A 25,280-nucleotide genomic window follows, 5' to 3' on the forward strand; every position below is an offset into this window, starting at 1 on the left:
TTAAAACATGCAGTTTTGTGCTAAATAATGTGGATGTTTGTCGATAGCACCTACAGCAACGCCGGTTCCGACAAGACCTCACCGCAGAGGCCCCGCGGTCATGGGAGGAAGACCCAGCGGCCCGCTGCTCCCCAGGAGCTGCCCGGTGCTGCCCGCGCTGCAGCAGCTGCGGCCGATGTGCTCCAGGGAGCAGCGGAGGGGCCCCCGGAAACGGACGCCCGGGGCCGAGACTCACGTGGCTCCTCCCACAGGACCCTCCACGCTGCGCTCCTGTGCTCGCACAGCCGCCCAGACCGAGTGCACTGTGACCCTTACTGTGGCCACACTGGGCATGCACTCCCTCAACAGCGGCCCAGTCCTCCCCCCGGCAGCTGGGAGCATGGCTTGTTGGGAAGGGCCTGCAGATGTGCCCAAGGGGAGATGAGGACACAGCAAGACTGGCAGAGCCCTAAGCCCAACACTGACGCAGGCCCTCCACCAGGGGGTGGGGCCGGGAGGGACAGGCCGCAGAGGGAGGCGGGCGGGAGCGGCTCAGGTGCCGGCACGGGAACAGGGGTGGCTGCTGAGGGGCCACAGGCTGCCGTCCTGCAACGTGCCTTTCGGGAAACGGATCTTAAGCTGGTTTTTAAGAAACAAAAGACTCAGAGAGACCCCTGGTTCCCCCCACGCCCATGACCGGCCTCCAGGAACCCAGGTGGAAACCTGCTTAAGGAAGGGCGCCCGGGCACTGACAGGAGCTGCGGGGCCGGGGGAAGCTGGCACGCCGTTCCGTTCTGTTCCGCCGCGGCCCAGCCAGAACGTGGGGGCGTTTGCTCCTTCTCTGCCCGTGAACTCCCTGCTTCCCTCGGGGAGCCCAGACCCCGGCCTCCTCTCCTCAGTCAGAAGGGCACCTCAACCTCTGCCAATGCAGCTTGGGGGTCAGTCACCTGGCATCCACATGGGCCTCCATACAACTTAGGACATTCCTCCCGATAACCCGTCTCCGTGAATGACCCTAGAACAGCTCAGAGCCTTCAGAGCAGCTCCTGTCAGTGCCCGGGCGCCCTTCCTTAAGCAGGTTTCCATTGTCTAGCACCCACCTCTCCCACACCCTCAGGCCTACATCCTGTTTTATGCCAACTTTCGTTTTCTCTGTCCTTTCTCAGCTCCAAGCACTCCCCCAGGGGGAATGGGCGTGGGGCCTGGGGGGCCCTGGGGCCAGGCTCTCTCTGTGTTGCTGTCTTACACCGACATCCGCATGGTCTCCAAAAGCAGCCCTGGCGTCCTGGCTGCTGCCTGGGCTGCATGCCCATCACCGGCCTGGCTCTGCCCAGAGGCAGAGACAGGAAATGGAACACAGGCCCCAAGTTCTTGTTTTTAAGGCCAGGGTAGAAAAACATGTGCTAGAACCTCAGGTCTGTGCCTCATCTTTATTTCTTTCAAACTTGACCAGAAAGAACCCCAAACACTGCACGGGGAAATGTTTCAGCAGCCACTGAGACCACACCCTGCTCGGTACCTTTTGGGGGAACTTCCATTTCACCATGAAGACCAGCACCCCCAGTCAGCCAGTCACGTTCCGTTTCTCCAGAGCGTGTCTGGAGGGAGGAGCACGCCAGGGAGGACGGCTGGCGCTGTCCCCACGCTGCTCCTGGGCAGGGCCCACACTGCAGCCGGACACCCCACAAACCGGCGCCCAGAGCAAACCAAGCAGCAACACGGACCACCAAAGACCCCTACTGCACCCGCGCCCCGCATCGTACGCTCTCCATCCTGCTGACATACTCAATGTTGGCATAATTTGTATTCTGCTTTTATTTTACTTTTTATGTTTTCAGATTCCTATGCTACTCAATTACATTTTAATGGACATATAATCCTATCCTATATAATAAAAGGCTATGCAAATGGACCCAATGGCAGAATGACCGGTCACTATGACGCACGCTGACCAACAGGGGGCAGACGCTCAATGCAGGAGCTGCCCCCTGGTGGTCAGTGGGCTCCCACAGGGGGAGCACGGCTCAGCCAGCAGCCGGGTTCATGGCTGACAAGTGCAGCAGCGCTTAGGCTGTCAGTCAGACATCCCCCAAGGGCCGGACTGCAAGAGGGAGGCCAGGGCCTCTAGTATTTCAATATGCTGGCACACCAACAATTTTAAAATCATGTATCTATTGAACACATTGGTTGAACATTTAAGTCTCAAAATTATTATTTTGTTTTGGTGAAGAAATTTGCAATGAACATGATCAGGCATGGAGCAATACTACCTTAGGTAATTTTTAGAATGAAATACCAGGACTCTCCAAAGGGCACTAACCTTTTACGGTTCCCACTATCTCCTGAGTCAGCTGTCCTGTCCCCACACCAAGGCCACCGCCCTCCCTGGCAGCGCCCCCGGCAGTAGCCACCCAGTCGGTGACCTGCTCACCGGCCCTGTCTGCGTCTGCTTAGGTAGTATGTGCGGTGCTTTACTTTGGCTCTCCCAACAAGAACTGCAAACATCATTCCTTCATTCTGTTCCTGCGTTACCTCTTAATTATGCTGTATTGATTGTATAAAATTTATTATTTTTAATAAAAATGAATTAACTCCTTTATCCTTTGTCATTTTTTTTATATATATACATTTTATTGATTTTTTACAGAGAGAAAAGGAGAAGGATAGAGTTAGAAACATCGATGAGAGAGAATCATCGATCAGCTGCCCCTTGCACACCCCCTGCTGGGGATGTGCCCGCAACCCAGGTACATGCCCTTGACCGGAATCGAACCCGGGTCCCTTCAGTCCCCAAGCCGACGCTCTATCCATTGAGCCAAACCGGTCTCGGCCTGAATGGCTTTTTAAATAGTTAATCCATTATTTACCTGTTGGCTAGAGAATGTAGAAGTGTGGTGTTTATTTTATTTTAGGTTTTTAAATAGGTTTTTATTGATATCAGAGAAGAGATGGGGAGAAAAAGACACAAACATCAATGATGAGAGAGAATCATTGATCAGTTGCCTCTTGCACGCCCTCTACTAGGAACCAAGCCCAGAACCTGGGCATGTGACTGACTGGAATCGAACTCGGAACCCTTCAGTCCACAGGCCGACGCTCTATCCACAGAGCCAAAGCAGTGAGGACGGAGTGTTTAATTTCCAGTTATAACATCCCTGTGTACTAAGTGGTCTGACGTGTTTTCCCACCTCTGCTATTCCTCCACATGGACAGGAGGCCGTGCTGCTGTGGCCCAGGGGAAAGCCAGCTCCCACTCAGGCAGGGAAGCAAGTCCTAGGACGCCACTGGTGGCCGTGCCATCCTGTGACAAAATGTCTTCATCCATAAAGTGGGCCAAAGGTCCCTCCGACCCACGCAGGAACCGTTAACAGTGACAACTGAGGCCCAGGAGTGCAAGCACCTGGTGCCACGGCTGCAGCCTAAGGGCCTGCTCTCTTCACCTCTGACCTTCCCTCAACTGCGGTACCCTCATCAGTGCTGCAACTGCTCGCTGCCAGCATTTGGTGCTGCTGCGTTTTCCCACTTGTGCCAACCCGAGTGACCGCAGATTTACCAGGGTGTCGATAAGCAGGGGAGGCTCTGGGCACAACCCTGAGATGAAAGCGTGAAAAGGAAACGAAGGCTTGAGCAGTGGGAATGGTGCTCCTTTTTCAGCGGACGGCACCTAAAAGAGCCCAGGGAAAACCCACTAAAAGGTTCCTCTTCCTAAGAATACGAATATTTGCAGACGGTTCTAAACCACTGTGCCGGAACCAGTGTGAACATTACAGACTAACCACCGTGTTTCCCCGAAAATAAGACCTACTTACAGGTTTCCTTCTGAGTGAAATATAAGGCATCCCCCGAAAATAAGGCCCCCCCCCTAGGCTAAACATGAGAGATTTGGTCCACTGATTATGAAAGGAACGGAGTCACAAGAAATTCACCAGGAAATTCAGGAATTGGATTGTTATGATGATGTTCCAGAAGATGATGACATGATTGTCATTGAATAAATGAGAAAATTCTTAATAATGTAGGATTCACAGTTTGTCTGGTTTGTGTTGACAACTACCGTACTACCGTACCGTATACAGGTAATAAATTTCCTTTATTTTCATTTAACAATAAATATGTACCCTATTCTTCTTCATGGAAAAACAAGACATCTCCTGAAAATAAGACCTAGTGCATCTTTGGGAGCAAAAATTAATATAAGAGACTGTCTTATTTTCGGGGAAACAGGGTAGTGACCCAGTGCACAAAATTCGTCCATATTAAAGGGTATTAGAGGAAATATTTTATTGTTGCTATTTGCCCTTTCTCTATAATAGCAGTGTCAGAGATGGAAAAAAAAAATTAGTAAAATGTATATGAAAATCTCCCTCCTATCAGAGTCAGGGGTACACCGTGGGACCCAGAGTCAAGTCCTGCCCACCCACAGGCGCCTCGGAACCACACGAGACTCAAACCCAGCCAGCTCGGCCCCTCCCTAGCCAAGCCCCACCGGGAGGAGGGGCACAGCCTCAGGTCCCCTGTCAAGCCCCGCTGGGTGTGACCTCCGGTCCCCTAGCCCAGACCGGTGCCAAGCAGCCTCCAGGCCCTGCTGATCAGTGTTATGGCATGACGGTGTGACGACCATTTGCTATTAGTCTGCTATACATTACATTATACATTCGATAAACCCAGGGCAGAACACCCAACCCTGGTGCAGACCGTACAGGCACGGAGGCCATGAGCTCACTCTGACAGGACGTAAGCAGGTGACAAGGAGAAGTGACATTTCAAACAGGGTGTGAGCCAATGTCCACACCGGGCCATGGGGACCCTGTCAAGAGACAGAAACCACAGCTGTTATTTGAACGAAGGAACTTTAATGCAGAGAACTATCAGCCAGGTAATAAAGAAGCGACGCCAACCACTGGCCTATCGGGGAGCAGATGCAGGAAGCCCATCAGGAGGGACCAAGGGAAGGCGTGGGGTGGTGGCCCCTGCTCAGGCCTGCGCTGCTGCTGCTGCTGCTGCTGGGCTTCTAAGCTCAAGGTGTGGCTTCCTGGGGCTGCATCCGCTGAGGCGGAGCCTCCGCCAGCACAGGAGCCAGCCCGGGACCCGCCACCACCACGAGAAAATGCGTGGCTGTCACAAAGGAAGAGGGGGCAGGCAGCAAGCCCAAGTCCTTCTCCTTCCTTCCAGGTGGAGCCAAGAGGAGCGGTGCTGGGTGAGGACGTCGCGCTGGGCACAGGTGAAGTGGAGGCACACAGGAGGCTAACGGGGCGAGGACTGGAAGCCAGGTTCCTGGTCAGAGCAGGATCAGGGGAGGGAGAAGACACCAGAGCGCTCGGTGAGACCTGGAGGCCCGGCGTGAACACCAGACGTACGTGCGTGTCCACAGAGTACAGCTCTGCCCAGGGAGCGGCCGGGCGCAGCTACACCCCAACAGCAGGCCTATCCAATGGCAGATCTCCGTTTCGAAATACCTGCTGCAGCAGAGAAACCCGGCTCCGCACTCCAGAGCCGGGTCAGCAGGCACAGGCCAGCCCTGTGCGCCAGGAAGACGGGGAGTCCGCAGGAGAGCGGAGTCACGGGTGACGCCGGCAAGGACACCGGGCCCCAGTGAGGCAGGACGCTATGAGGGTTAAAGCAGGTGCGGGGTGGGACAGTTACAAAGTACACCCACCCAAGCCCGCCCTCCTGCGGGACGAGGGGCCCCGCGGTGCGGGCTGGCAGACTGCCTAACCTGGGCACCGGGTGAAGGTCATCAATCACGTGACGGAGAAGGCGCGGTCACCTGCTCGAGTTACATAACCTGAGCTCACGCGAGGAAACGGAAGGAAGGCGAGCGCACACCGAAGGAGCCCTCGGCAACATGACCAGCCTGCACTCCCTCTGCCCAGTCTCCAGGGCACGGAGTCAGGGGCAGACTAGGACCGGTCCAGGGCAGGACCAGGCTCCGTGCACAGAGCTCTGCCAGGACACCAGGCCGGAGAGGGTCTCTGGCTGAAAGGCAGAAAACCATGGGCAATGAGGACCTGATGCCTCCCTTCGTTTGTTTGTTTAAATATGTATTTTATTGATTTCCGAGAGGGAGAGAGAGAGAATCATTGATCGGCTGCCTCCCGAAGCCCCACACTGGGGATCAAGCCCACCCCCGGCATGTGCCCTGACTGGGAATTGATCGGGACCTTCGCAGGTCAATGCTCAACCACGGAGCACACCGGCCGGACCCCCCTCGGGGTTTTATCCGAGCCGCTGGAGGCGCGGGAGGGCCGTGTGAGGACAGAGGGCCGTGTCAGGACAGCAGCCCCGAAGGCAGCGGGGTGCTCCTCTCTGCCCCTTGCCAGCGTGCCCTCGGGCTCAGCCGCTCTGTGGTCCTAAGTTGGAGATGGTCTTACAGATGCTCCCGATCAAACAGGGAAGGAAGACACAGGCTCCCAAGGCCAAGTGCCATGTGGAGGAGCCGGGGACAGATCTCTGGCCCACAGGCACACGCGGGTCTCCCTCTGAGGAAGGCCTCCTCAGGCAAAGGCCAGCTGCCGCTCCAGCCTGGCACAGACAGCGTGCGGAGACCTGCTGCGCCCACAGCACCGCCCCGGCAGGCAGGGCGCAGGCACCGGCATGGTGGGAGGCACCCCCAGCTGCTGCGATGTAACCTCTGGCCCGGCAGGAAGTAAGCCCCAGGCAGAACAATCACTCACGGCTTACCCCATGAGAACTGGACAACAGGCGAGAGCTGAGGGCAGGCTGGGCCCCGCGCGGGCAGGAGAGCAGCCACTCCCTACAGGGAGGTACCCTGGGGGAGGGTGCAGCTCAAAGCCGCCGAGGCTCATTCCCACAGCTCAGGCTGCGACACACCGAGAGAAGATTAATCCTATCCCCGAGTTTTTGGAAAATGTGCTTAAACTACACTACATGGGTTTGGTTTATCACTAAGATCTTTTTTCAAATGACAGATACCGTCCCAGGGCGTCAGCCACTAACCCCCGAAAGAGGAATCGTGTGAGAAAGCAGAATGAACTCCCTACTGCGCTCCAGGCGTGAGCCCTGCCCGCTGACAGTCAGGCCGCATCCCCCACGTGCGGTCAGACTGGGGAGAGCCTGGGTGGCCTTCACCTCCCCGGCTCACAGCAAGCAAGGCTCGGCCGAGTCGGCGAGGAGCCCGCTGGGAAGCCAGGTGGGGACCCCGCACAGGAAGTCCTCATTCCAACAGGCTGTGTGACAGGAGGCCACCTGCCTGGCCACTGCCCAGGCTCCGACCTCGTTTCGTGGCTGCCTCTGTCAGCCACGCCCTCCTTCCCCTTTGCTTCCTCTCCAGCTGCCCTGTCATTGCTGAGCGACCCCCGGACCACCACAGGGTCTGGCCTCCGGCGGAGGCGCCGCCCCAAAGCTGCAGCCCCGGTCACGGCCTGCAGCGCCGTCCTCTGGGCCCCCGCCAGGCAGAGCCTGAGCAGAGCCAGTGACCGTCACAGCACCCGCCTCTGCAAACGCCAATGGGCACACGCTTTCTGAAAGTGCCCGCTGGAATGACGGAGGGACAGAGCCAGCAGTCACCTGGACAAGCCACAGAAGTGCAAGGAGGGCGCAGACAGAAGACAGCGACGGGTGTGGGGCCTGTGGGGAGACAGCCATCCTCCAGGCCATTTATTCCGAGTCATTGGCAGCATCCACACACACACCTGAATTTAAGGAAAAGGGTCACGGAAGGTGCAGGGTATGGGTCATGGAATGAGGGCGGGGCGCTAAGCTCCCCAAGACCTGGGCGTCAGTAACGAGAAGGCACATCCTCACGGTCAGGCAGGCTATGAGCCGGTGTTCAACCCCAACCCCGCAGGCCGGCCTCCCAGGCGGCTCCTCACCCGCTAGCCCAGTGCCAGGACATCGAGAGGGCATGCGAGGGTTACACTGGACGGTCCCACAGCACATGAGCACTGTGCCCAGCACGCAGCAAGTTCTCATTAAACAGAGCTCCTGCCATCACCGGGTGACATTCTGCCTCCTAATCGCTTATTTTGCATTATTTATGTGTCACATTTAACAAGTAAACCAACGGTATCACCAAAACCACCCGGAGTCCAGCCACATGACCAGCCCGCAAGGCAGCCTTGCTCCACTCGCCTTCCACCGGGCAGGTCACCCAGGGACGCAACCTGTAAGCTGAGCGCCAAAGGCCACCCAGCCCGGCGCACGCCACCCACAGCACACCTCCCGCAGCGGGCCGCCCGCAAGGCTCCTGCCGGGGCGGGGGGCGGGGGGCGGGGGGGGCAGGGAAACCGACCTGCGAACTCCAAACCAGTCAGTCTCAGCCAGGACCCGCCCCAGGCACGAGGGTCACGGGTCCCTGACGTCACCAGCCTCTTACCGCTGCCCCGGGGACCGCAGACGGACGGAACGGGAGCGGCTCCGGTGACTTCACGTTTCGACACGCACGGTGGCCCCTTTTCCTCCGTGGTGGCCAGTTCGGAACTTCCTTGTCACTGTGACTCAGGAAGGGCCGCTGGAATGAAGTCTGCCTGAGGGGAGGCTGACGCACCGGAGGCCGGGCTGGAAGGGTGTCTGTGCCCGGGGTGCGAGCTGCAGACCGAGAGAAGGGCCCGATGGCGCGCACCTCCGGCCTCCAGGGACAAAGCCTTCGGAAAGATTCGTTTTTTTCTGAAGTAGAACTCGGAGCAGAGAAGTTTTGTTCTCCATCCTGTCTGACCTCATGTTATAAGACAGGCCAAGGCCAGGTCTCTGGGCGCATTAGCCCTGCCCACTAATCCGGGGCATCTCCCGGCGCCTCTGCCCCCGCATGCCCGTGGGAGCAGCCTCAGCCTCGGCCGCGGGGGAAAGCCACGGGCCGGCCCATCGCAGCCCCGGCCCAAGGCGGACGCCATGTCTGCGGTCTGTGTGCGGTCAGGGCCCGGGGCCTGGCCCCGGGGATAGCCAGCTCTGCCGTCTCACCGTCTGCAGTCTGAGGTGACAGAGGGAGGAAGAGGAGGCACAGGCCTCGGCTTGGAGACGGCCTGTCGGCAGGACCACCTCTAGTACCTTCCCCATGAGGCTACCTGAGCCGCCTCCTGCCCTGGGGCCTGCCCTCGCCAACAGACACCAGAACGAATGTGGGAGGCTTCTGCGGCCCTCTGATGTACCCATTCCAAAATTTAACTCAGAAAAAGCACAACTTAGCACGGGTACGTCCTTCACTGGAGCGTGCATCACGAAAAGAAAGGCGGCCCTGGCCGGTGTGGCTCAGTGGATAGTGTCAGCCTGCAGCCTGAAGGGTCCAGGGTTCGACTACCGGGCAAGGGCACATGTGCAGGATGCAGCTGATCGATTCTCTCTCCTCATAGATGTTTCTCTCTCTCCCTCTCCCTTCCTCTGAAATCAATAAAATTATATTTTAAAAGAAGGGGAAAAAAGAAAGGCTGGCCATCCGCTTCTCCTCCCCAGACCCAGCCAGGTACTGCTCCTTCACCGCTGCTTAGCTTTCTAGGGCTGTCAATCCTCTCCTACCTGTCCCTCCAGCACTGTCTCCCAGGCCCTTCTTTACCGACGTTGCTCATAAACCCAACAGCTCTGCAGACTCTCCCTCCTGAGAGGAGGGCCGGCTATTGGAGCACACAGAGCCAAGGCTTGCCGCCTGCACTGGCCTCTGCTGGCCGCAGGCAGTAACCGACAGCACCTTCTGCTGGCAGTACAGTCAGCTTGTCCTAGGAAGTGCTCAGTCCTGGGGGAGGGGCTCCGCTTTCTGATCCATCCCCAGCATGGTGGGAGGAATGCAGGCCTGCAGTCCAAATTCTTCCCAATCCCTCTTCACTGAGCAAAGCCGCACAGGGACCACCACAGGGCTGCTTCCTGCCACTCGGGTCCTCCTGGAGTGACAGAGGCGGGACAGGAACACACTGCGTATTTCACATAGACAAGCAAGGTAAGACTATAAAGAACTAGAAGAAACAGCTATATGGGTGGGATTCTATCCCAGTGAGGCTGTTAAAAGCGAGAGAAAAGAAACCAACTAGGAGAGTACAAAGGAGGGAGCCTGACATTTTTTTTGGAAAGAGGGCGTGGAGGAGAGGCAGAGGCAAAAACAAGCAGTAACAGCTCAACCAGCCGTGAAGTCCGTGCTGTGTGAGGCAAGCACGTGTGGGAGCCGTGTGCAAGCGTAGGTGTGCACACTCCCAAGCAGGCCAGGTACAGCAGCGGCTGCACACAGCAGGGGGAGTGGACAGGCTCCGGGAGGCAGGCCGGCGGCTGCCGTGTAAGCACCTGCAGGAGTGGAGAAAGGTCTGGCTGCGAAAGTAGGACAGGCCAGCTGGGACACGGGCACCGACCCAGAGCGAGGAGCCCGCACTCCTGCCCGGACGGAGCTGGCTGACCGGGGTGAGGAGCTGGGTAAATGACCACGGGACTGTGAGTGACATAAACCCAGCAGCTCTGCAGCCGGGGCACGCTGCTGCCCTCCACAGCGATCTCCCGGGAGGCTCCCGTCTAAAGCAGAACCGATGGGACCAACTGTGTTGAGCACCTACTTTTGCCAGGAACTATTCTAGGCAGCTGGATAGGTTTGTGAACAGAGTCCCTGCCTTCGTGGTGTTCATATGCTAGAGGAGAAAAGCAAAACATACATGCAGCAAGTGCACTGTGTAGCAATCATAAGCCCTTTGGATGAAAGAACCTGGGAACCGGCGTGTGGTGGCCAGGACAGCCACCTTCTAGGTGCCAGCGGGCGGACAGAGCGTGGAGGGGGTGGTTGGACTGAGTGTGGGGGGCCTTCCTGCAGGACCTTGGAATGGAGGTAAAGTGATCCGCTCCAAACCAGTGCTTACAGCTCCCGGACTGAGCGACCACTGCAGACCGGTGCTCTCCCAGTCCAGTAAAGTGAGCGGACGCCGGCCCGAGGCGCTGGCCGGCAGCGAGGGGCAGGATGGAGCGGAGCTCAGGCAGGCAGTGGCTATGAGGGGCGGATTCCAGGAACGGGCGCGGCTGTACCGCTGGCATCAGTCAGACCCGGATGCCATCCCCGGGGAGTCGGCAGGGCTGGGGAGGGACTGAGGACTGGGCCCGGAGCTCCGCTGCGCTGGGCGGAGAGAGGAGCGGAGCGGGCGGAGCCCAGAGGAGCCGGCGCCGAGGCAGGCAGCGGGGCTTCACCGAGGCAGTCGGACTGCGAACTGACCGCTAGCTTTGGCCCAAGGACGCCACAGTGGCCTCCACAAAAGCGGCTGTTTTGAGGGTGTGGTGGGGGACAAAAGTCTGATTAGGGAGAAGGGAGTGGAGACAATAAGAACAGACAACTCTAAAGAGTTTTGCTGCTAAAAAAAAAATGTGCCCAGGTGATGTGGCTCAGTGAACCCATGAACCAAAAGGTCACCAGTTCAGTTTGCGGTCAGGGCACAGGCCTGGGTGTGGGCCCAATCCCCAGTAGGGGGCCTGTGTGATGTTTCTCTCCCATCGATGTTTCTATCTCTCTATCCCTCTCTTTCCTCTTTAAAAGTCAATAACAAAATTTATAAAAAGAAAAAAATGCATGGATTATATACTTGCATTTTCAACACGTTTTAGAAACGCACACACATTCACACACACACACTGACCTTGGAATGGAGGTAAAGTGACCCGCTCCAAACCAGTGCTTACAGCTCCCGGACTGAGCGACCACTGCAGACCGGTGCTCCCCCAGCACAATGCCCGCAGAAGGCTCACTCCACTGTCCTACCAGACGCTGACACAGAACACAGCCCCTCCTCCAGCGGCAGTGGCCCTCACGGCGTGCATGACGCGCCCGGCCACTCGGCGGCCTCCTGGGACGCGGCCTGCACCAGCTCCACAGGCACCCAGCAGCTCTGAGGGCTCATTCTGGGGGGAGCAGAGACAATGATTTCACTCACTGTTTCTCTTCAGTTTTTCTGATCGTTCTCTACTATTGAATTTTGAGTGAAAACTATAATTCTGATTAATACATGATAAGCATACAGACTGCTTTATCAAATCAGCTACCGGGATGACCTACATGGTTTGGTGCTACAGATTTCACGGCAGCCAGACCTAGGCAGTTCAGACCAACAAGCCACACTTTTGGCAAGTTCAGCTGCGCCCCGCCGCGCCCCGCCACTCCAGAGATGGTTTTCTAACTCAAATCTGACTCGCTCACGAGATACGCATCTAAGAATCGTAGTGACTGACCACTACGATGGGGCGCGGCACTCTGTCCGGCAGCTCTGAAGATGAAAGGCAGTACACTGTGCTGGGCACCCTCGGGTCCGGATGACGCCGAGGGTCAGCTGGGCAGGACCCCGCGTGACCCACACTGAGGGCGGGCCCCCTGCCCATCACCAGCAAGAGGACACGGGAAATGAGCTCAGGCAGGCCGGCAGCGGGATGAGGAATCTAGGCAGAGCCCTCGCTGCACCCCTGCACAAAGCCACAGCCGTGCTAGAGACGGGACACCCTCATCCTGAGGGCCAGCGGGAGGACGTGAATGCCGACACCCTTCCTCCCAGGATGCCTCGGGTCAGCCTGTTGGACACTGAGGGTCAGACAGGGGCTCCTGTTAGAACGAGTCCTACCTCACTCTCCCAGTTCCCGCCTCGGAGCCTGAGACTGGCTGCCGGTTCTGGCAGACACTAACCGCAGGCGTACAGCACAGGGCGCTGACAAAACGGTATCTACTTAATAAGCAAGGAAGCCACAACTAAGCGGGCGGGAGAGCAACTAGAAAGTAAGAAGTTTGCGAAACACCAGCAAATTAATACACTTGAGGAAGGCAACTTAATTTCAGGGGTCAGTAATTCGGGGGCATTTTTAGCAACCAAATACTACCCACCACTTCCTGCTACGATTAGGTCACATGTGCGCTGGTCTCGTTGGGGAGGCGTGAGGTCTGGCCTCAAACAGCAGGTCCTTGGGTGACACTTTCCTCGGAGCACTGACGAGATGCCTTAGGACCCTGTCACACTCCTTCGCTTACGGGAAAGTGGGTTCATTACACGTTGTTTCACTTAAAGTCACAGATCCAGGACTTGATGTACTTTAAATTTATTTTACTCTCTTCCATCCCAAATCCTAGATAATAAAGAGGCGATATGCAAATTAACCCTCACACCCTCGCAAGATGGCTGCCTACCATCAGGCTGGCAAGGGGCTTAGTGAAGGACAACCAAACGACTGAACAGCAGGCTTCGTGGGGCAACCAGGCCAGCGGGGAAGGGGGGGGGGGGCATGAGGGGCGACCAGACTGACAGAGGGGCAACTGGGGGCAACCAGGTCAGCAGGGGGGGCAGTTGGGGGCAATGAGACCAGCAGTTGGACATCCCCCGAGGGATCATAGGTTGGAGAGGGTACAGGCCAGGCTGAGGGGACCTCCCCGCCCATGTACGAATTTCGTGCACCAAGTCTCTAGTATTTGATAAAACATTAGCCCTAATCAGTCTGGCTCAGTGGATAGTGTAGGCCTGTGGACTGAAGGGTCCCAGGTTCAATTCCGGTCAAGGGCATGTACCTTGGTTGCGGGCACATCCCCAGTAGGGGGTGTGCAGGAGGCAGCTGATCGATATTTCTCTCTCACTGATGTTCCTAACTCTCTATCCCTCTTCCACTCTGTAAAAAAAATGAATAAAAATTACAAAAACACAGAAAACATCAAACCCCCCCGTCTAATTTCTGAACACCCTGCATGTGTGTCAGAGACGCCCTAACAGCCTCTGAAGCCTGCAGCACCGGGCTGCCTGCTTCGGATAAGGAAGCAGACGGAGAACACAGGCCCAAGTGCACATAAGCGCTTGGTATTTTTATTCCTTGTTACGACCTGTGCTTCTTCACACTTCTTAAAACGTGAACACGGTCCATGTTACCCGTAAAGCCCGGGTAATTTTAGTAAACCAATGCCACCCCAATAAAGTCAATTGAGATTTCTGTTTCCGTTTTAAAAGACAGGAAAAACTTAACTCCACTTACTTTCCTCGCTGGCCTGACATTACCAGCGTGTGTTTTCACTCAGCTACCAGCACTGCGTCTAACTTCCCGGGGCGCCAGCACCTCCTCAGCTCCAGGCCAGCTCCGGTGACCACTCAGGTTCTTTGAAAACTGGTCACCAAGTTAACAATCTCCCCACTCTCCTCCATTATGCCCCCCATTTATGTCTGTAGCTCTTAGACTAGCATATGTGTGCCTATGACCCAGTTATGATGCAAGACTGCTCAGAGCAGCTTTATTCTAACTGTCAACAACCAAGTGCAGCCCAAGTTGTTCATGAACAGAAGAATCCATGCAATGGGAACCACCAGCAACAATACCACGGCCTCCTGCTCAGGTGTGACCATGAGCTCGGGACACGGTGCGAGGCTGAGGAAACGGAGGGGAGCGCGCAGGCTGCACGTGCGGGACACCCAGCAGGGCGGGAGCAGCCAAAGGGCACTGGGACGCTGGTATCGACGTGCAACGGCGTAAACATGGACCCTCTCTACACCACAGGTACACATTAACTCGAAACGAATCAAAGAAATGAAAGAGTTAAAACTATAAAACTCTTAAAAGAAAATGCAGGTATAAATCTTTGTGACCTTGGGTTAGGCAAAGAAGGGACTCTTAAATATGAAATCAAAAGCATAAGCAAGAAAATAATTTTTTAATTGGACTTCAGCAGCCCCTGACAGTGTGGCTCAGTTGGTTGGAGTCATCCCGTCAATAAAAATAAAAAATAAAAAATAAATAAAAATAAAAAAGAAATGGTAAGCCACAGAATGAAGAAAGAAATGTGCTAATTCATATATCTGATAAGGGACTTGTATCCAAAATATATAAAAACTCTCACAGCACACTAATAAGCAGACAACGCAACGGAAAACAGGCTATTGCTGCCACTGTGATAGCCTGGCTACTGCTCACCGGGAAGGAGTGAAGACATGCACTCACAGGCTGTGCAAGGGGCATGCACACCTCAGCCTGTCCCCCTGGCAACGCAGACGCTCCGCCAGGAAGGTCTGAGTGACCCAGGAAGGCGCCTCCACCTTAAAGTGAACCAGTGGCCAAGATGGGTGTGGCCAGTGCGAACCTGCAAAACCTGGACACGGAAGCTTCCCACATGGCAGCTCAGCGATGCCCCCCCCATGCCCATCTGGCACACGGCCATGTTGGACTCCACACATGAACGAACACACAATCTGGCCGGAACGCTGAGCCACATCCGGCTGCAACATGGAACAGAGTAATAACAGTGGGCTCTGGCCTTGCTTCCGGCTCTGCAGGAGCCCAGCTGCGCCCCTTCCAGGACTGGCTTGAGGGGCAGGGGGCCTCGGAACCCAGGAAATGTAGCCCCACGCCAATAAAGCCTTCCACTTCCCACCACCCGTGGACTCCTGAAAATGCTTATCTCAGTGGCGCCCCCAGAACCCCACCTCATCCCCACTCATGTCGGAGAAATCTGGCCCATTGACTCCTCTGGCAGCAAAAGGATCTGAACAGACAGCTCTCCAAAGATACACACACAGCCAATAAGCACATGAGAAGATGGTCATATCATCAGCCACCACCGAAATGCATATAACCCACGTGAGATGCCACCTCACGCCCACCAGGGAGCCAGGATAACAAGGACAGGGCCACGTGCTGGCAGAGGGGGAGCGAGCCCACACGCCTGGCGGCGGAGAGGAGCAGGCGGTGGGAAAGTGAGCCGCTCCTCCATGCCGACGGGATGTGACTCCGCGACCAAGCACAAACCCAGCGGAAGTGAAACACATCTATAATACACAGACCCGTCCACCGCGCTCATGGCGGCATTATTCACGGCAGCCAACACCAGAAACCACCCCGTGTCCTCCACGGGTGACTGGGTAAGCAGAATGTGGACTGTTATGAAACCATCAAAGAAAACACTGAGCCGAAACCGGTTTGGCTCAGTGGATAGAGCGTCGGCCTGCGGAATGGAGGGTTCCGGATTCTATTCTGGTCAAGGGCATGTACCTTGGTTGCGGGCACATCCCCAGTGGGGGGGGTGCAGGAGGCAGCTGATGGATGTTTCTCTCTACTCCTCTCCCTTCCTCTCTGTAATAAATGAATAAAATATATTTTGGGGAAGAAAAAAAACACTGATACATGCTACAAACATGTCAAGTGAAAGAAGCCAATCACAAAAGACCTCATGCTGTGTAATTCCGCTTCTATGAAATGTCCAGAACAGCAAATCCATAGAGACAGGAAGTGGACTAGTGGTCACCAGGGGCTGGGCAGGGGCGGGGAGGGGCTGCTAATAGTCTAGGGTTCCCTGCAGGGGTGGTAAATGTTCTGGAATTAGACATTAGTAATGGCAGCACAACTCTGAATGTTCTAAAAATAACTGAATTGTACACTCAAAAATAATAATAAACATAAAACAGCTAACCTGTGATACGTGTCACAACAGAGCTTGCTAGTCAAGGAAGGGGCCATCCGTGAGGAGGGAGCAGAGGTCACACAGAGCCTCATGACTCATTCATGCATTTATTCAGAAGGTATGAAGGCACCTAAAGAGATTGCTGGAGCCCTAGCCGGTGTGGCTCAGTGGGAGGAAGGAAGCCGGTTCTCAGACAGACATCAGGGTCACTCTGGCTCCAGTGGTCGGTGAGACCCCTCCTCAGTCAATGGACCGTCCCTGACCGTCTGCGAATGGTCCCCGCCCCACCAGGACGCCGGCTCTGGGTCTGCGTCTGTGCGCCACGCGGTCCGCGCTGCCCGCCCCACCCAGCTCTTCAGCAAACAGAAGGCTGGCACTGCCACGAGCTCCAGCCCGGTGTCCCCAGCAGGGAGCCGCCCGCCCGCGGAGTGACCTGCGGAGAGGGAAGAGCAGCCACTGGACACGGGGACCCCCTGGTGCGGACAAGCAGGCCTCCTTCCCTGAAGTCCGACTGGAGAGCTAGGAAGCCTGAGATCCCATTTAAAGTCCCGTGTCTCCAGCGGGCAGCGGGGGCCGCAGCGAGACCCGCCTCACAGGACGTGCTTCCCAGGGAAACGCTGCAGACGCCTGGGCCCCCTCGGAGCCCCCACTTCCTCCAGCACAGACAGCACTCACGCCTGCCTGCCCACACGCAGCCCGAGTGAGGGGACACGGGACGAATGCCTGCACTTCCCCATTAGGACACTCCCCAGGTCCGCACGCACGAACCGAGCCCGGGTCCGAGCCCCGCAGCTTCGCAGCAACGGGCCAGGGTGACAGCGGCTCAGGACGCTGAGAGGTTGCAGCCATGGGGGGAGAGGGGGGCAGCCCAGTGAGGTCTGATGCTGGGTCAGTCCAGGAAACGGGGTGGTGGGGTGAATCAGCCCCGGGGCTCCGGGAGGAAGGGCGGGCTCCGGTGCTGGGCTATCGCGGGAGAGGAAGGGAGGTGATGGCCGCCCCCCTCCCCCCCCGGAAGCCCGGCACCTCCCCAGCTGGCACCACCGCCTGGAACATGACCCCTGACCCCGCCGCGGCGGCAGCACCAGCCCACACTCTGGACCTTACGCAAGCCCTGCCCGATGGGCAACACCTCACACAGTGTGTGAACTTACACCTCAAATGAAATAAGAAATGCCTACCTTTTCACAATTAAATCCCCAGGTAGCTCTCTTCCCCACAAAGGTATCCCGGTCACAAGTATAGGATTTGCTAAAGGCCAATCTGTCCTGTTAGGAAAACGCTAGAATAAGGAAACGGTGTAAGCAGGACAGGGAGACGGCCTGGTTCCTGCCACAGCAAAGAGAGGGGGAAGGAGCGGTGGGTGAAAGGAGAATGAGATGGCTCAACCCAAGGCCACGCGCCCCGAGAACAAATCGAGGAAAAATGACGGCCAGGGAGATTTAAACCGACGACCTGACGACTGTGGGGCTGAGGTCGTGATGCTGCTGCGGCTGTTTTCCTGCGGTGCACATGGAAACCTAACAAATGAGATGACAATGGCGAGGAATTGTCTCAGAACCACCTTCTCGGGGAGAAGAGGGGAAAAATGAAGCAAGGCTGACGGTGAATTGGCAACTGTTGAAACGGGTGATTGAAACGGGGGGTTCAAAAAGAAGAAAGAAAGAAAAGAAACAGGGTTCATTATGTTACTCTCTCTACTTTTCAGGTGTTTGAAACTCCCTATCATAAAAAAGTTAAAAACCGCCGAAACCGGTTTGGCTCAGTGGTAGAGAGTCGGTCTGCGGACTGAAAGGTCCCAGGTTCGATTCCGGTCAAGGGCATGTACCTTGGTTGCGGGCACATCCCCGGTAGGGGGTGTGCAAGAGGCAGCTGGTCGATGTTTCTCTCTCTTCGACGTTTCTAGTTCTCTATCCCTCTCTCCTCTCTCTAAAAAATCAATAAAATATATTAAAAAAAGAAAGAAAAGAAAAAAAAACTTATAACAAGAAATAGTTATCACTTTATAGGGGACTGATTACAAAAATTAACAATATCAACATAGTCTGGTTTGGCTCAGTGGGTAGAGCATCAGCCTGTAGACTCACGGGTTCCAGGTTCGATTCTAGTCAAGGGCACATGCCCAGGTTGCGGGTTTGATTCCCAGTAGGGGGCGTGCAGGAGGCAGCCAATCAATGGCTCTCTCATCATTGATGTTTCCATCTCTCTCTCCCTCTCCCTTCCTCTCTGAAATCCATTAAAAAAAAAAAAAAAAGAGAGAGAGAGAGAGAGAGAGAGAGAGAGATCAACATAGGGAAAAGTCAGCCACTCCAAGAAAGGGCAGGCATTTTCATGCTCGAGGTCACCACTACTTCATGCTAAGTAGAGGAGAGCCGCGGGCATGCCGTGGACACGAGGCTCGACATTTTTCCTTTCCCAAACACCGGCCCGGAGACGGACTCCGAACGCCACCAGCTCTGGTCCGGCCGCACAGTAGTTTTCCTCCCGGACGCGTCTCTGGGCATGGCAGCCTGCCACGGGCCCAGGCATGGTTACGAGCTGGTGTGCTGCTGGCATTCCTCCTGGGCCATAAAGCAGTTTACGAGCTGGGAAGGCCCGTTGAACGCGCGGGGCTGAGTGACTCAGGGCTCACACTCACAGCCGCTCGCTCCGCCCCGAACGCCGCCAGCGCACTTTGGACCCGCTGGGCGAGGAGCGCCGGCCTCGGTGCCCACTGCTCGCCCAGACGCCCTTCCACAGGCGGCGGCAGACACCCTGGGCAAAGTGAAACGTAGCTACAGCTCTCCACACCAGACTTTGTTTAAAAAGCATCTGAAGCTCATTTTACCGGAGGATACTTTTCTCAGATAATAAATATAACATTTTAAGCCTCATTAAACTTGCAATACAATCACGGTTTGATTCCCAGTCAGGGCACATGCCCGGTTGCGGGCTCGATCTTCAGTCTGGGGCATGCAGGAAGCAGCCGATCCATAATCCTCTCTCCTCATTGTTTCTACCTCTTTCTCCCACTTCCTTCCTCTTTGAAATCAATAAAAATATTTATTAAAAAAGAAGGAAAACCACTAGTAGAAAACGTTCCAAGAGAAGCAAAGAATTGACACCAAAAGAAACAAATCAATCAGGAAAAGGAAAATTATTAGCATGCAGAAAGAAGCCACATACATATGTGGTCAACTGATTTGACAAGGATGCCAAGGCCATTCAACGGGGAAAGAGCAGTCTCTTCAACAAATGGTGCTGAACAACAGAATACCCACATACAAAGAATGAGTGTGGCCTCCCTATCTCACACCATATACAAAAATGGACTCCCCTAGCCAGTGTGGCTCAGTGAACAGAGCCTAGACCTGAGGACTGAAGGGTCCCAGGTTTATTTCCAGTCAAGAGCACCTGAGTGGGTTGCAGACTCAGTCCCCAGTGGGGGGCCTGCAGGAGGCAGCTAATCAATGATTCCCTCTCATCATTGTTGTTTTTCTATCTCCCTTTCCCTTCCTCTCTTAAATCAATAAAAATATATTTTAAAAAATAAAATAGCCCTGACCGGTTTGGCTCAGTGGATAGAGCATTGGCCAGTGGACTGAAGGGTCTCGGGTTCAATTCCAGTCAAGGGCATGTACCTTGGTTGCAGGCATATCCCCAGTTGGGGTGTGCAGGAAGCAGATCGATGATTCTTTCCCATTGATGTTTCTAACTCTCTATCTCTCTCCCTTTCTCTGTAAAAAGTCAACAAAATATATTTAGAAAATAAAAAAATAAAATTAAAATGGGCTCAGCATGAATCACAGACCTAAATGTAAGAGAAACTATAAAATATTAAAACATAGGTATAAATCTTTGTGACTTTGGTTTGGCAATGTATTCTTAGATATGACAATTAAAACAACAACAAAAATTTAACTGGACTTCGTTAAAAACTTTTTGCTTCAAAGGAAACCATCAAGAAACCCCGAGAACAAGAGAAAATATTTGCAAATCACGTGACTGATGGCTTGTATCCAGAACATATAAGAAACTCCTAGAACTCAACAAAAGGACAGCACACCAATGAACAAAGGAATAACAGCCGTTTCTACACTGACATACAAATGACCAGCAAGCACAGGAACAGATGCTCCACAGCACTGGCCTGAAGGTGGGCAAGCCCAGCCACACACCAACCAGCCTAGAAGGCGAACAGGAGGCGCTGACGAGGAGGTGAAGCAGCTGCTGGTGGCCCTGACGTGCTGACCTGGGAGACTGGCCATGGAGACCACCTGGCAGCCCTCAGAACGCTCACCATGAACGGCCTAGCCCCTCCCAGTACACACCCCAGGAGAATGAACTCATACCAGGAACAGAACGTGCACATTAATGTCCACAGCGGCATTAGTCATAACAAACAAAAGGTGGGAACCCAGATGCTCATCAACTGATGAATGGATGAACAAAATGTGGACTACCCATATAACAGCATATTATCCTATAGGATAAAAGGCTAATATGCAAATAGACTGAATAGCTGAGCAACCAGACAACCGGACGCTATGACATGTGCTGACCACCAGGGCGCACGCACAGAATATAGCAGATGTTGGCAGCAGGCAGCAGAGCACAGAACGTGGTGGAGCAGGTGAGCAGGGATGCCAGACCAAGGTGGGACGCCTGTCGCTGTCATCGGGGCGAGCCTCCAGTGGTTACTGAACATTCTTTGCTCCCATATGCCACAGTCCCACCCGGTGATTGCACCCGCTGCCAGCACCCGGCGCCAACCCAGATCACTCGGCACAATCAGCAGGTGCAAGCAGCAGCGGCCGGTGCCAATCAGCCCTCGGGACTTCTCCATTCCCCGTTCCTAAGGGGCAATCGGGGCTGGCAGTCTGATGGCACCGCCCGCTGGCACCGCTGCTGGAATGGGCCCCAACAGCTCTGTGCCGTCACCGGTGTAAGTGGGGCCGGTGCCACCAGCACGGGAGAGCAGTGGTGGTGGGAGCGGCTGCCGGCAGACGGGGCACTGGGGCCACGGCTGGAGGGGCTGGTGGAGTACAGAGAATGGGCTGAGACCCGCCCTGTGCCCACTGCAGCCTCACCACCCACAGTTCCTTTCAAGGCGCACAAATTCATGCACTGGCCCTACGTGAGCAATAAAAAGGAATGAAATACAGATGTATCCTTGAAAACATTATGCTAAGTGAAAACAATCCAGGCACAAAAGATCGTGTATTATATGATTTCATTTACAGGAAATATCCAAAATAGGCAACTCTATAAAAGGAGATTAGTGGCCACTGAGGGCTGGGGAGGAAGGAGTTGGGGTGATGGCTAAAGGGTACAGGGTTTTCCTGAGGTGATGAAATGTCCTGGAATTAAAAGTGGAGGTGGCCGAAACCGGTTTGGCTCCGTGGTAGAGTGTCGGTCTGTGGACTGAAAGGTCCCAGGTTCGAATCCGTCAAGGGCATGTACGTTGGTTGCGGGCACATCCCCGGTAGGGGGTGTGCAGGAGGCAGCTGGTCGATGTTTCTCTCTCATTGACGTTTCTATCGGGTCTAGTAATAATTAATGTCGTTTTTAAACATTCGTTTAAAATCTTGCTTGGCGTTGACTTGTATTGACATAACCTTCAAACACGTGGTATCTACAGAACGTGTGAAGTGCAATTAACAAGTTTTGCTTGAAAAAGTTTGTGTTTGGTTTGGTTTTTGTTGCAAAACTAGGGCTAAGAAGATGGCGGATGAAGAGCATATTCGGCACTGCATACTTTACGAGTTCCAATTAGGAAGAAAAGCAAGTGAGGCTGCAAAAAACATCTGTAGTGCTCTTGGTCAAGATGCAGTTAGCGCCAGAAAATGCCAGCGTTGGTTTGAGAAATTTCGCGAGGGAAATTTTTCGTTAGATGACAAGAGTGGTCGAGGCCGTGTGTCCAATTTTGATCAAGAAGCTCTTCAAGCTCTTTTGGTGCAAAATCCTCAAATTACCCAACAAGAGCTTGTGACAACTTTAAATTGTTTACAAAAAACAATTTCCAATCAATTGCGTGCACTTGGCAAAGTCCAAAAGTTTGGAAAATGGGTTCCTCATGAGTTGACCGACAACAACCGTAATCAAAGAGTCACAATTTGCAGTTTGCTCCTCTCTCGTCAAAACCGTCTGCCGTTTTTAGAGCAAATTGTTACCGGAGATGAACAATGGGTGCTGTATGTTAATTTGAAAAGGCGGCCTCAATGGTTGGACAAAAATGAGGCTCCGCAGCCCACGCCAAAACCTGACTTGCATGTGAAAAAAGTGATGTTGTGTGTTTGGTGGAATTTTAAAGAAATTCTTCATTATGAACTTTTACCATCTATCCAAACCATTACAAGTGCAGTGTATAGTGCCCAATTGGAAAGGTTAGCCCAAGCTTTAAGAGAAAAAGAACCCGCGCTGATTAATCGGAAGGGCGTAATTCTTCACCACGATAAGGCACGACCGCATACTGCACGAATCACTGCTGAAAAACTGCGCCAGTTGGAATGGGAAGTTCTCCCTCAACGTGCATATTCTCCTGATATTGCCCCTTCCGATTACCATTTGTTTCGTTCTTTGCAAAACTTTCTTCTAGGAAAAAAATTTAATAATGAAGAATGCCTCAAAAATGCATTGACTGAATTTTTTGCATCAAATTCACAAGAATTTTACAACAGAGGGATTAAAATGCTTCCTGAGCATTGGGCACAAGTAGTAGAAAACAACGGCAACTATATTGTTGATTAAATTTTGTTGTATTGTTTAAATAAATTCGATTTAAAAAAGTATTAGAAAACGACATTAATTATTACTAGACCTAATAGCTCTCTCTCTCCCTTCCTCTCTGTAAAAAATCAATAAAATATATATTTTTTTAAAAAGTGGAGGTGTGCCAAGACCGGTTTGGCTCAATGGATAGAACGTCGGCTTGGGGACTGAAGGGCCCCAGGTTCGATTCCGATCAAGGTCATGTACCTTGGTTGCGGGCATATCCCCAGTAGGGGGTGTGCAAGAGGCAGCTGATCGATGACTCTCTCTCATCGATGTTTCTAACTCTCTATCTCTCTCCCTTCCTCTCTGTACAAAATCAATAAAATATATTTTTAAAAAAAGTGGAAGTGGTTACACAACTATACACTAAAACCACCGAATTATACAATTTAAACAGGTAAATTATATATGGCTTATGTCTCAATAAAGCTATTACCAAAATTAAGTCAATAAATAGTAGAAACCATTTGGCAATTGAAAATGGCAAAGAAAAAAAAAAAGAAAATGGCAAAGAAACCTTCTTTTTCATTAAAATAATCAATTGTATAATTCAATTTACGTTTCTCTCAAATATTGCTGACAACTTTTTTTTGTTCAATAATCATCCTAACATATTATTTCACAAGATTATCAAAACGTCAAATTTCAACAACCTAATTTCAAACACTGGGTTAGGTAAGAAATAAGCCCATTTGTGGAAGAGCTGCCAAATTATTCTTTAAAGACTATTGCATACACATTAATCATGAAATCAACATCTTTCTGAATAGTGAAGAAACACAAAAGCTATTTCAAGTTAAAATAATGTACAGGTTAAAAAACAACTCAGCCGGGTTTAAGTTTTTAAACAAAATGTGGGGAACAGCCTTCGATGCAGTGAGCTGTCACTTCGTCTGCCTGTCTTTAGAAAACCAGGAGTGCAAGGGCACTGCTGACCCCGCGCTTTATTTTAAACGAGCCATTCTCCCGCACACCCAGCGCCCCATCCCCTCAGGGGAGATAAAGATCCCAACGCAAGCCTGCGTCTCCAGCCCCACACGACACCCCACACCGCATGCACAGGAGCCACCCGCCTCCCCCCTGACCGGGAAGCACCCTCCAGACACCCCTCACCCGCCTTCAGAGCAGCCTCAGGCCACTCCCTCCTTCACACCCTGGCCCTCTCTCCCCGCCCCCTTTCCGGGTGCTGCCGGCACTGGAGAAAAGCTCCCGTCCCCATCCCACGTCCTCCTCCTGGCGGAGGGCATTTCCAACGAACAAGCACAGAAAGGGCAGTACGTCCAAATCACAGACCTCGGAGCTCCACGCTCGGACGCTAGAGACAAAAACGGGGTAAACCCCTGGGCACCTCCCAGGTGAGTGGCATCAGAACATCCAGCTGAGCTCTGCGCGCTGAACCCCACCAAACACAGCCTCCGTTCCCGAGCCTCGGGGGTTCCTGAACACACACACACACACACACACACACACCCCACCAAACACAGCCTCCGTTCCCGAGCCCCGGGGGTTCCTGAACACACACACACACACACACACACACACACACACACCCCACACACACCCCACTCCTCCCCCGTTCCCGAGCCCCGCGGGTTCCTGAACACACACACACACACACACACACACACACCTCACCCCTCCCCTGTTCCCGAGCCCCGGGGGTTCCTGAACACACACACAAAAACACACACACACACACACACACACACACACCTCACCCCTCCCCCGTTCCCGAGCCCCGGGGGTTCCTGAACACACACACACACACACACACACACACACCCGTTCCCGAGCCCCGTTCCCGAGCCCCGCGGGTTCCTGAACACACACACACACACACACACACACACACACCCCACCCCTCCCCCGTTCCCGAGCCCCGCGGGTTCCTGAACACACACACACACACACACACACCACCCCTCCCCCGTTCCCGAGCCCCGCGGGTTCCTGAACACACACACACACACACACACACACACACCCCACCCCTCCCCCGTTCCCGAGCCCCGCGGGTTCCGAGCCCGAGCAGGGAGCTCTGCTGTCGCTCTCCCCGGCTGAACTCTCCTTTCTGGAGTCCATTTGCCACTGCAGTGCCTGGAAGTCCTTAAAAAGGACTTGAATGAGTGGATGACAGATGACAGCAACCAGAAATATCAACTTAATTCTGAGCGGCGGGAGGCAAAGCTAGAAACTGAGAGGCAGGGCCACTGTCAGACTCAGCGGCAGCCCG

At 54.0% G+C, this 25,280-nt stretch overlaps 1 protein-coding gene across 4 annotated transcripts in view; it reads right to left on the reverse strand.

Moving 5' to 3' along the window:
• The window catches only part of CDC42BPB (CDC42 binding protein kinase beta), a 75,670-nt gene that overhangs the window by 40,017 nt on the left and 10,373 nt on the right, over nt 1-25,280 (reverse strand). The gene's annotated exons all lie outside the window — the stretch shown is intronic.

The sequence above is a fragment of the Pipistrellus kuhlii genome, unplaced genomic scaffold (assembly GCF_014108245.1).
Source record: "Pipistrellus kuhlii isolate mPipKuh1 unplaced genomic scaffold, mPipKuh1.p scaffold_m20_p_97, whole genome shotgun sequence".
NCBI classification, from domain to species: Eukaryota; Metazoa; Chordata; class Mammalia; order Chiroptera; family Vespertilionidae; genus Pipistrellus; species Pipistrellus kuhlii.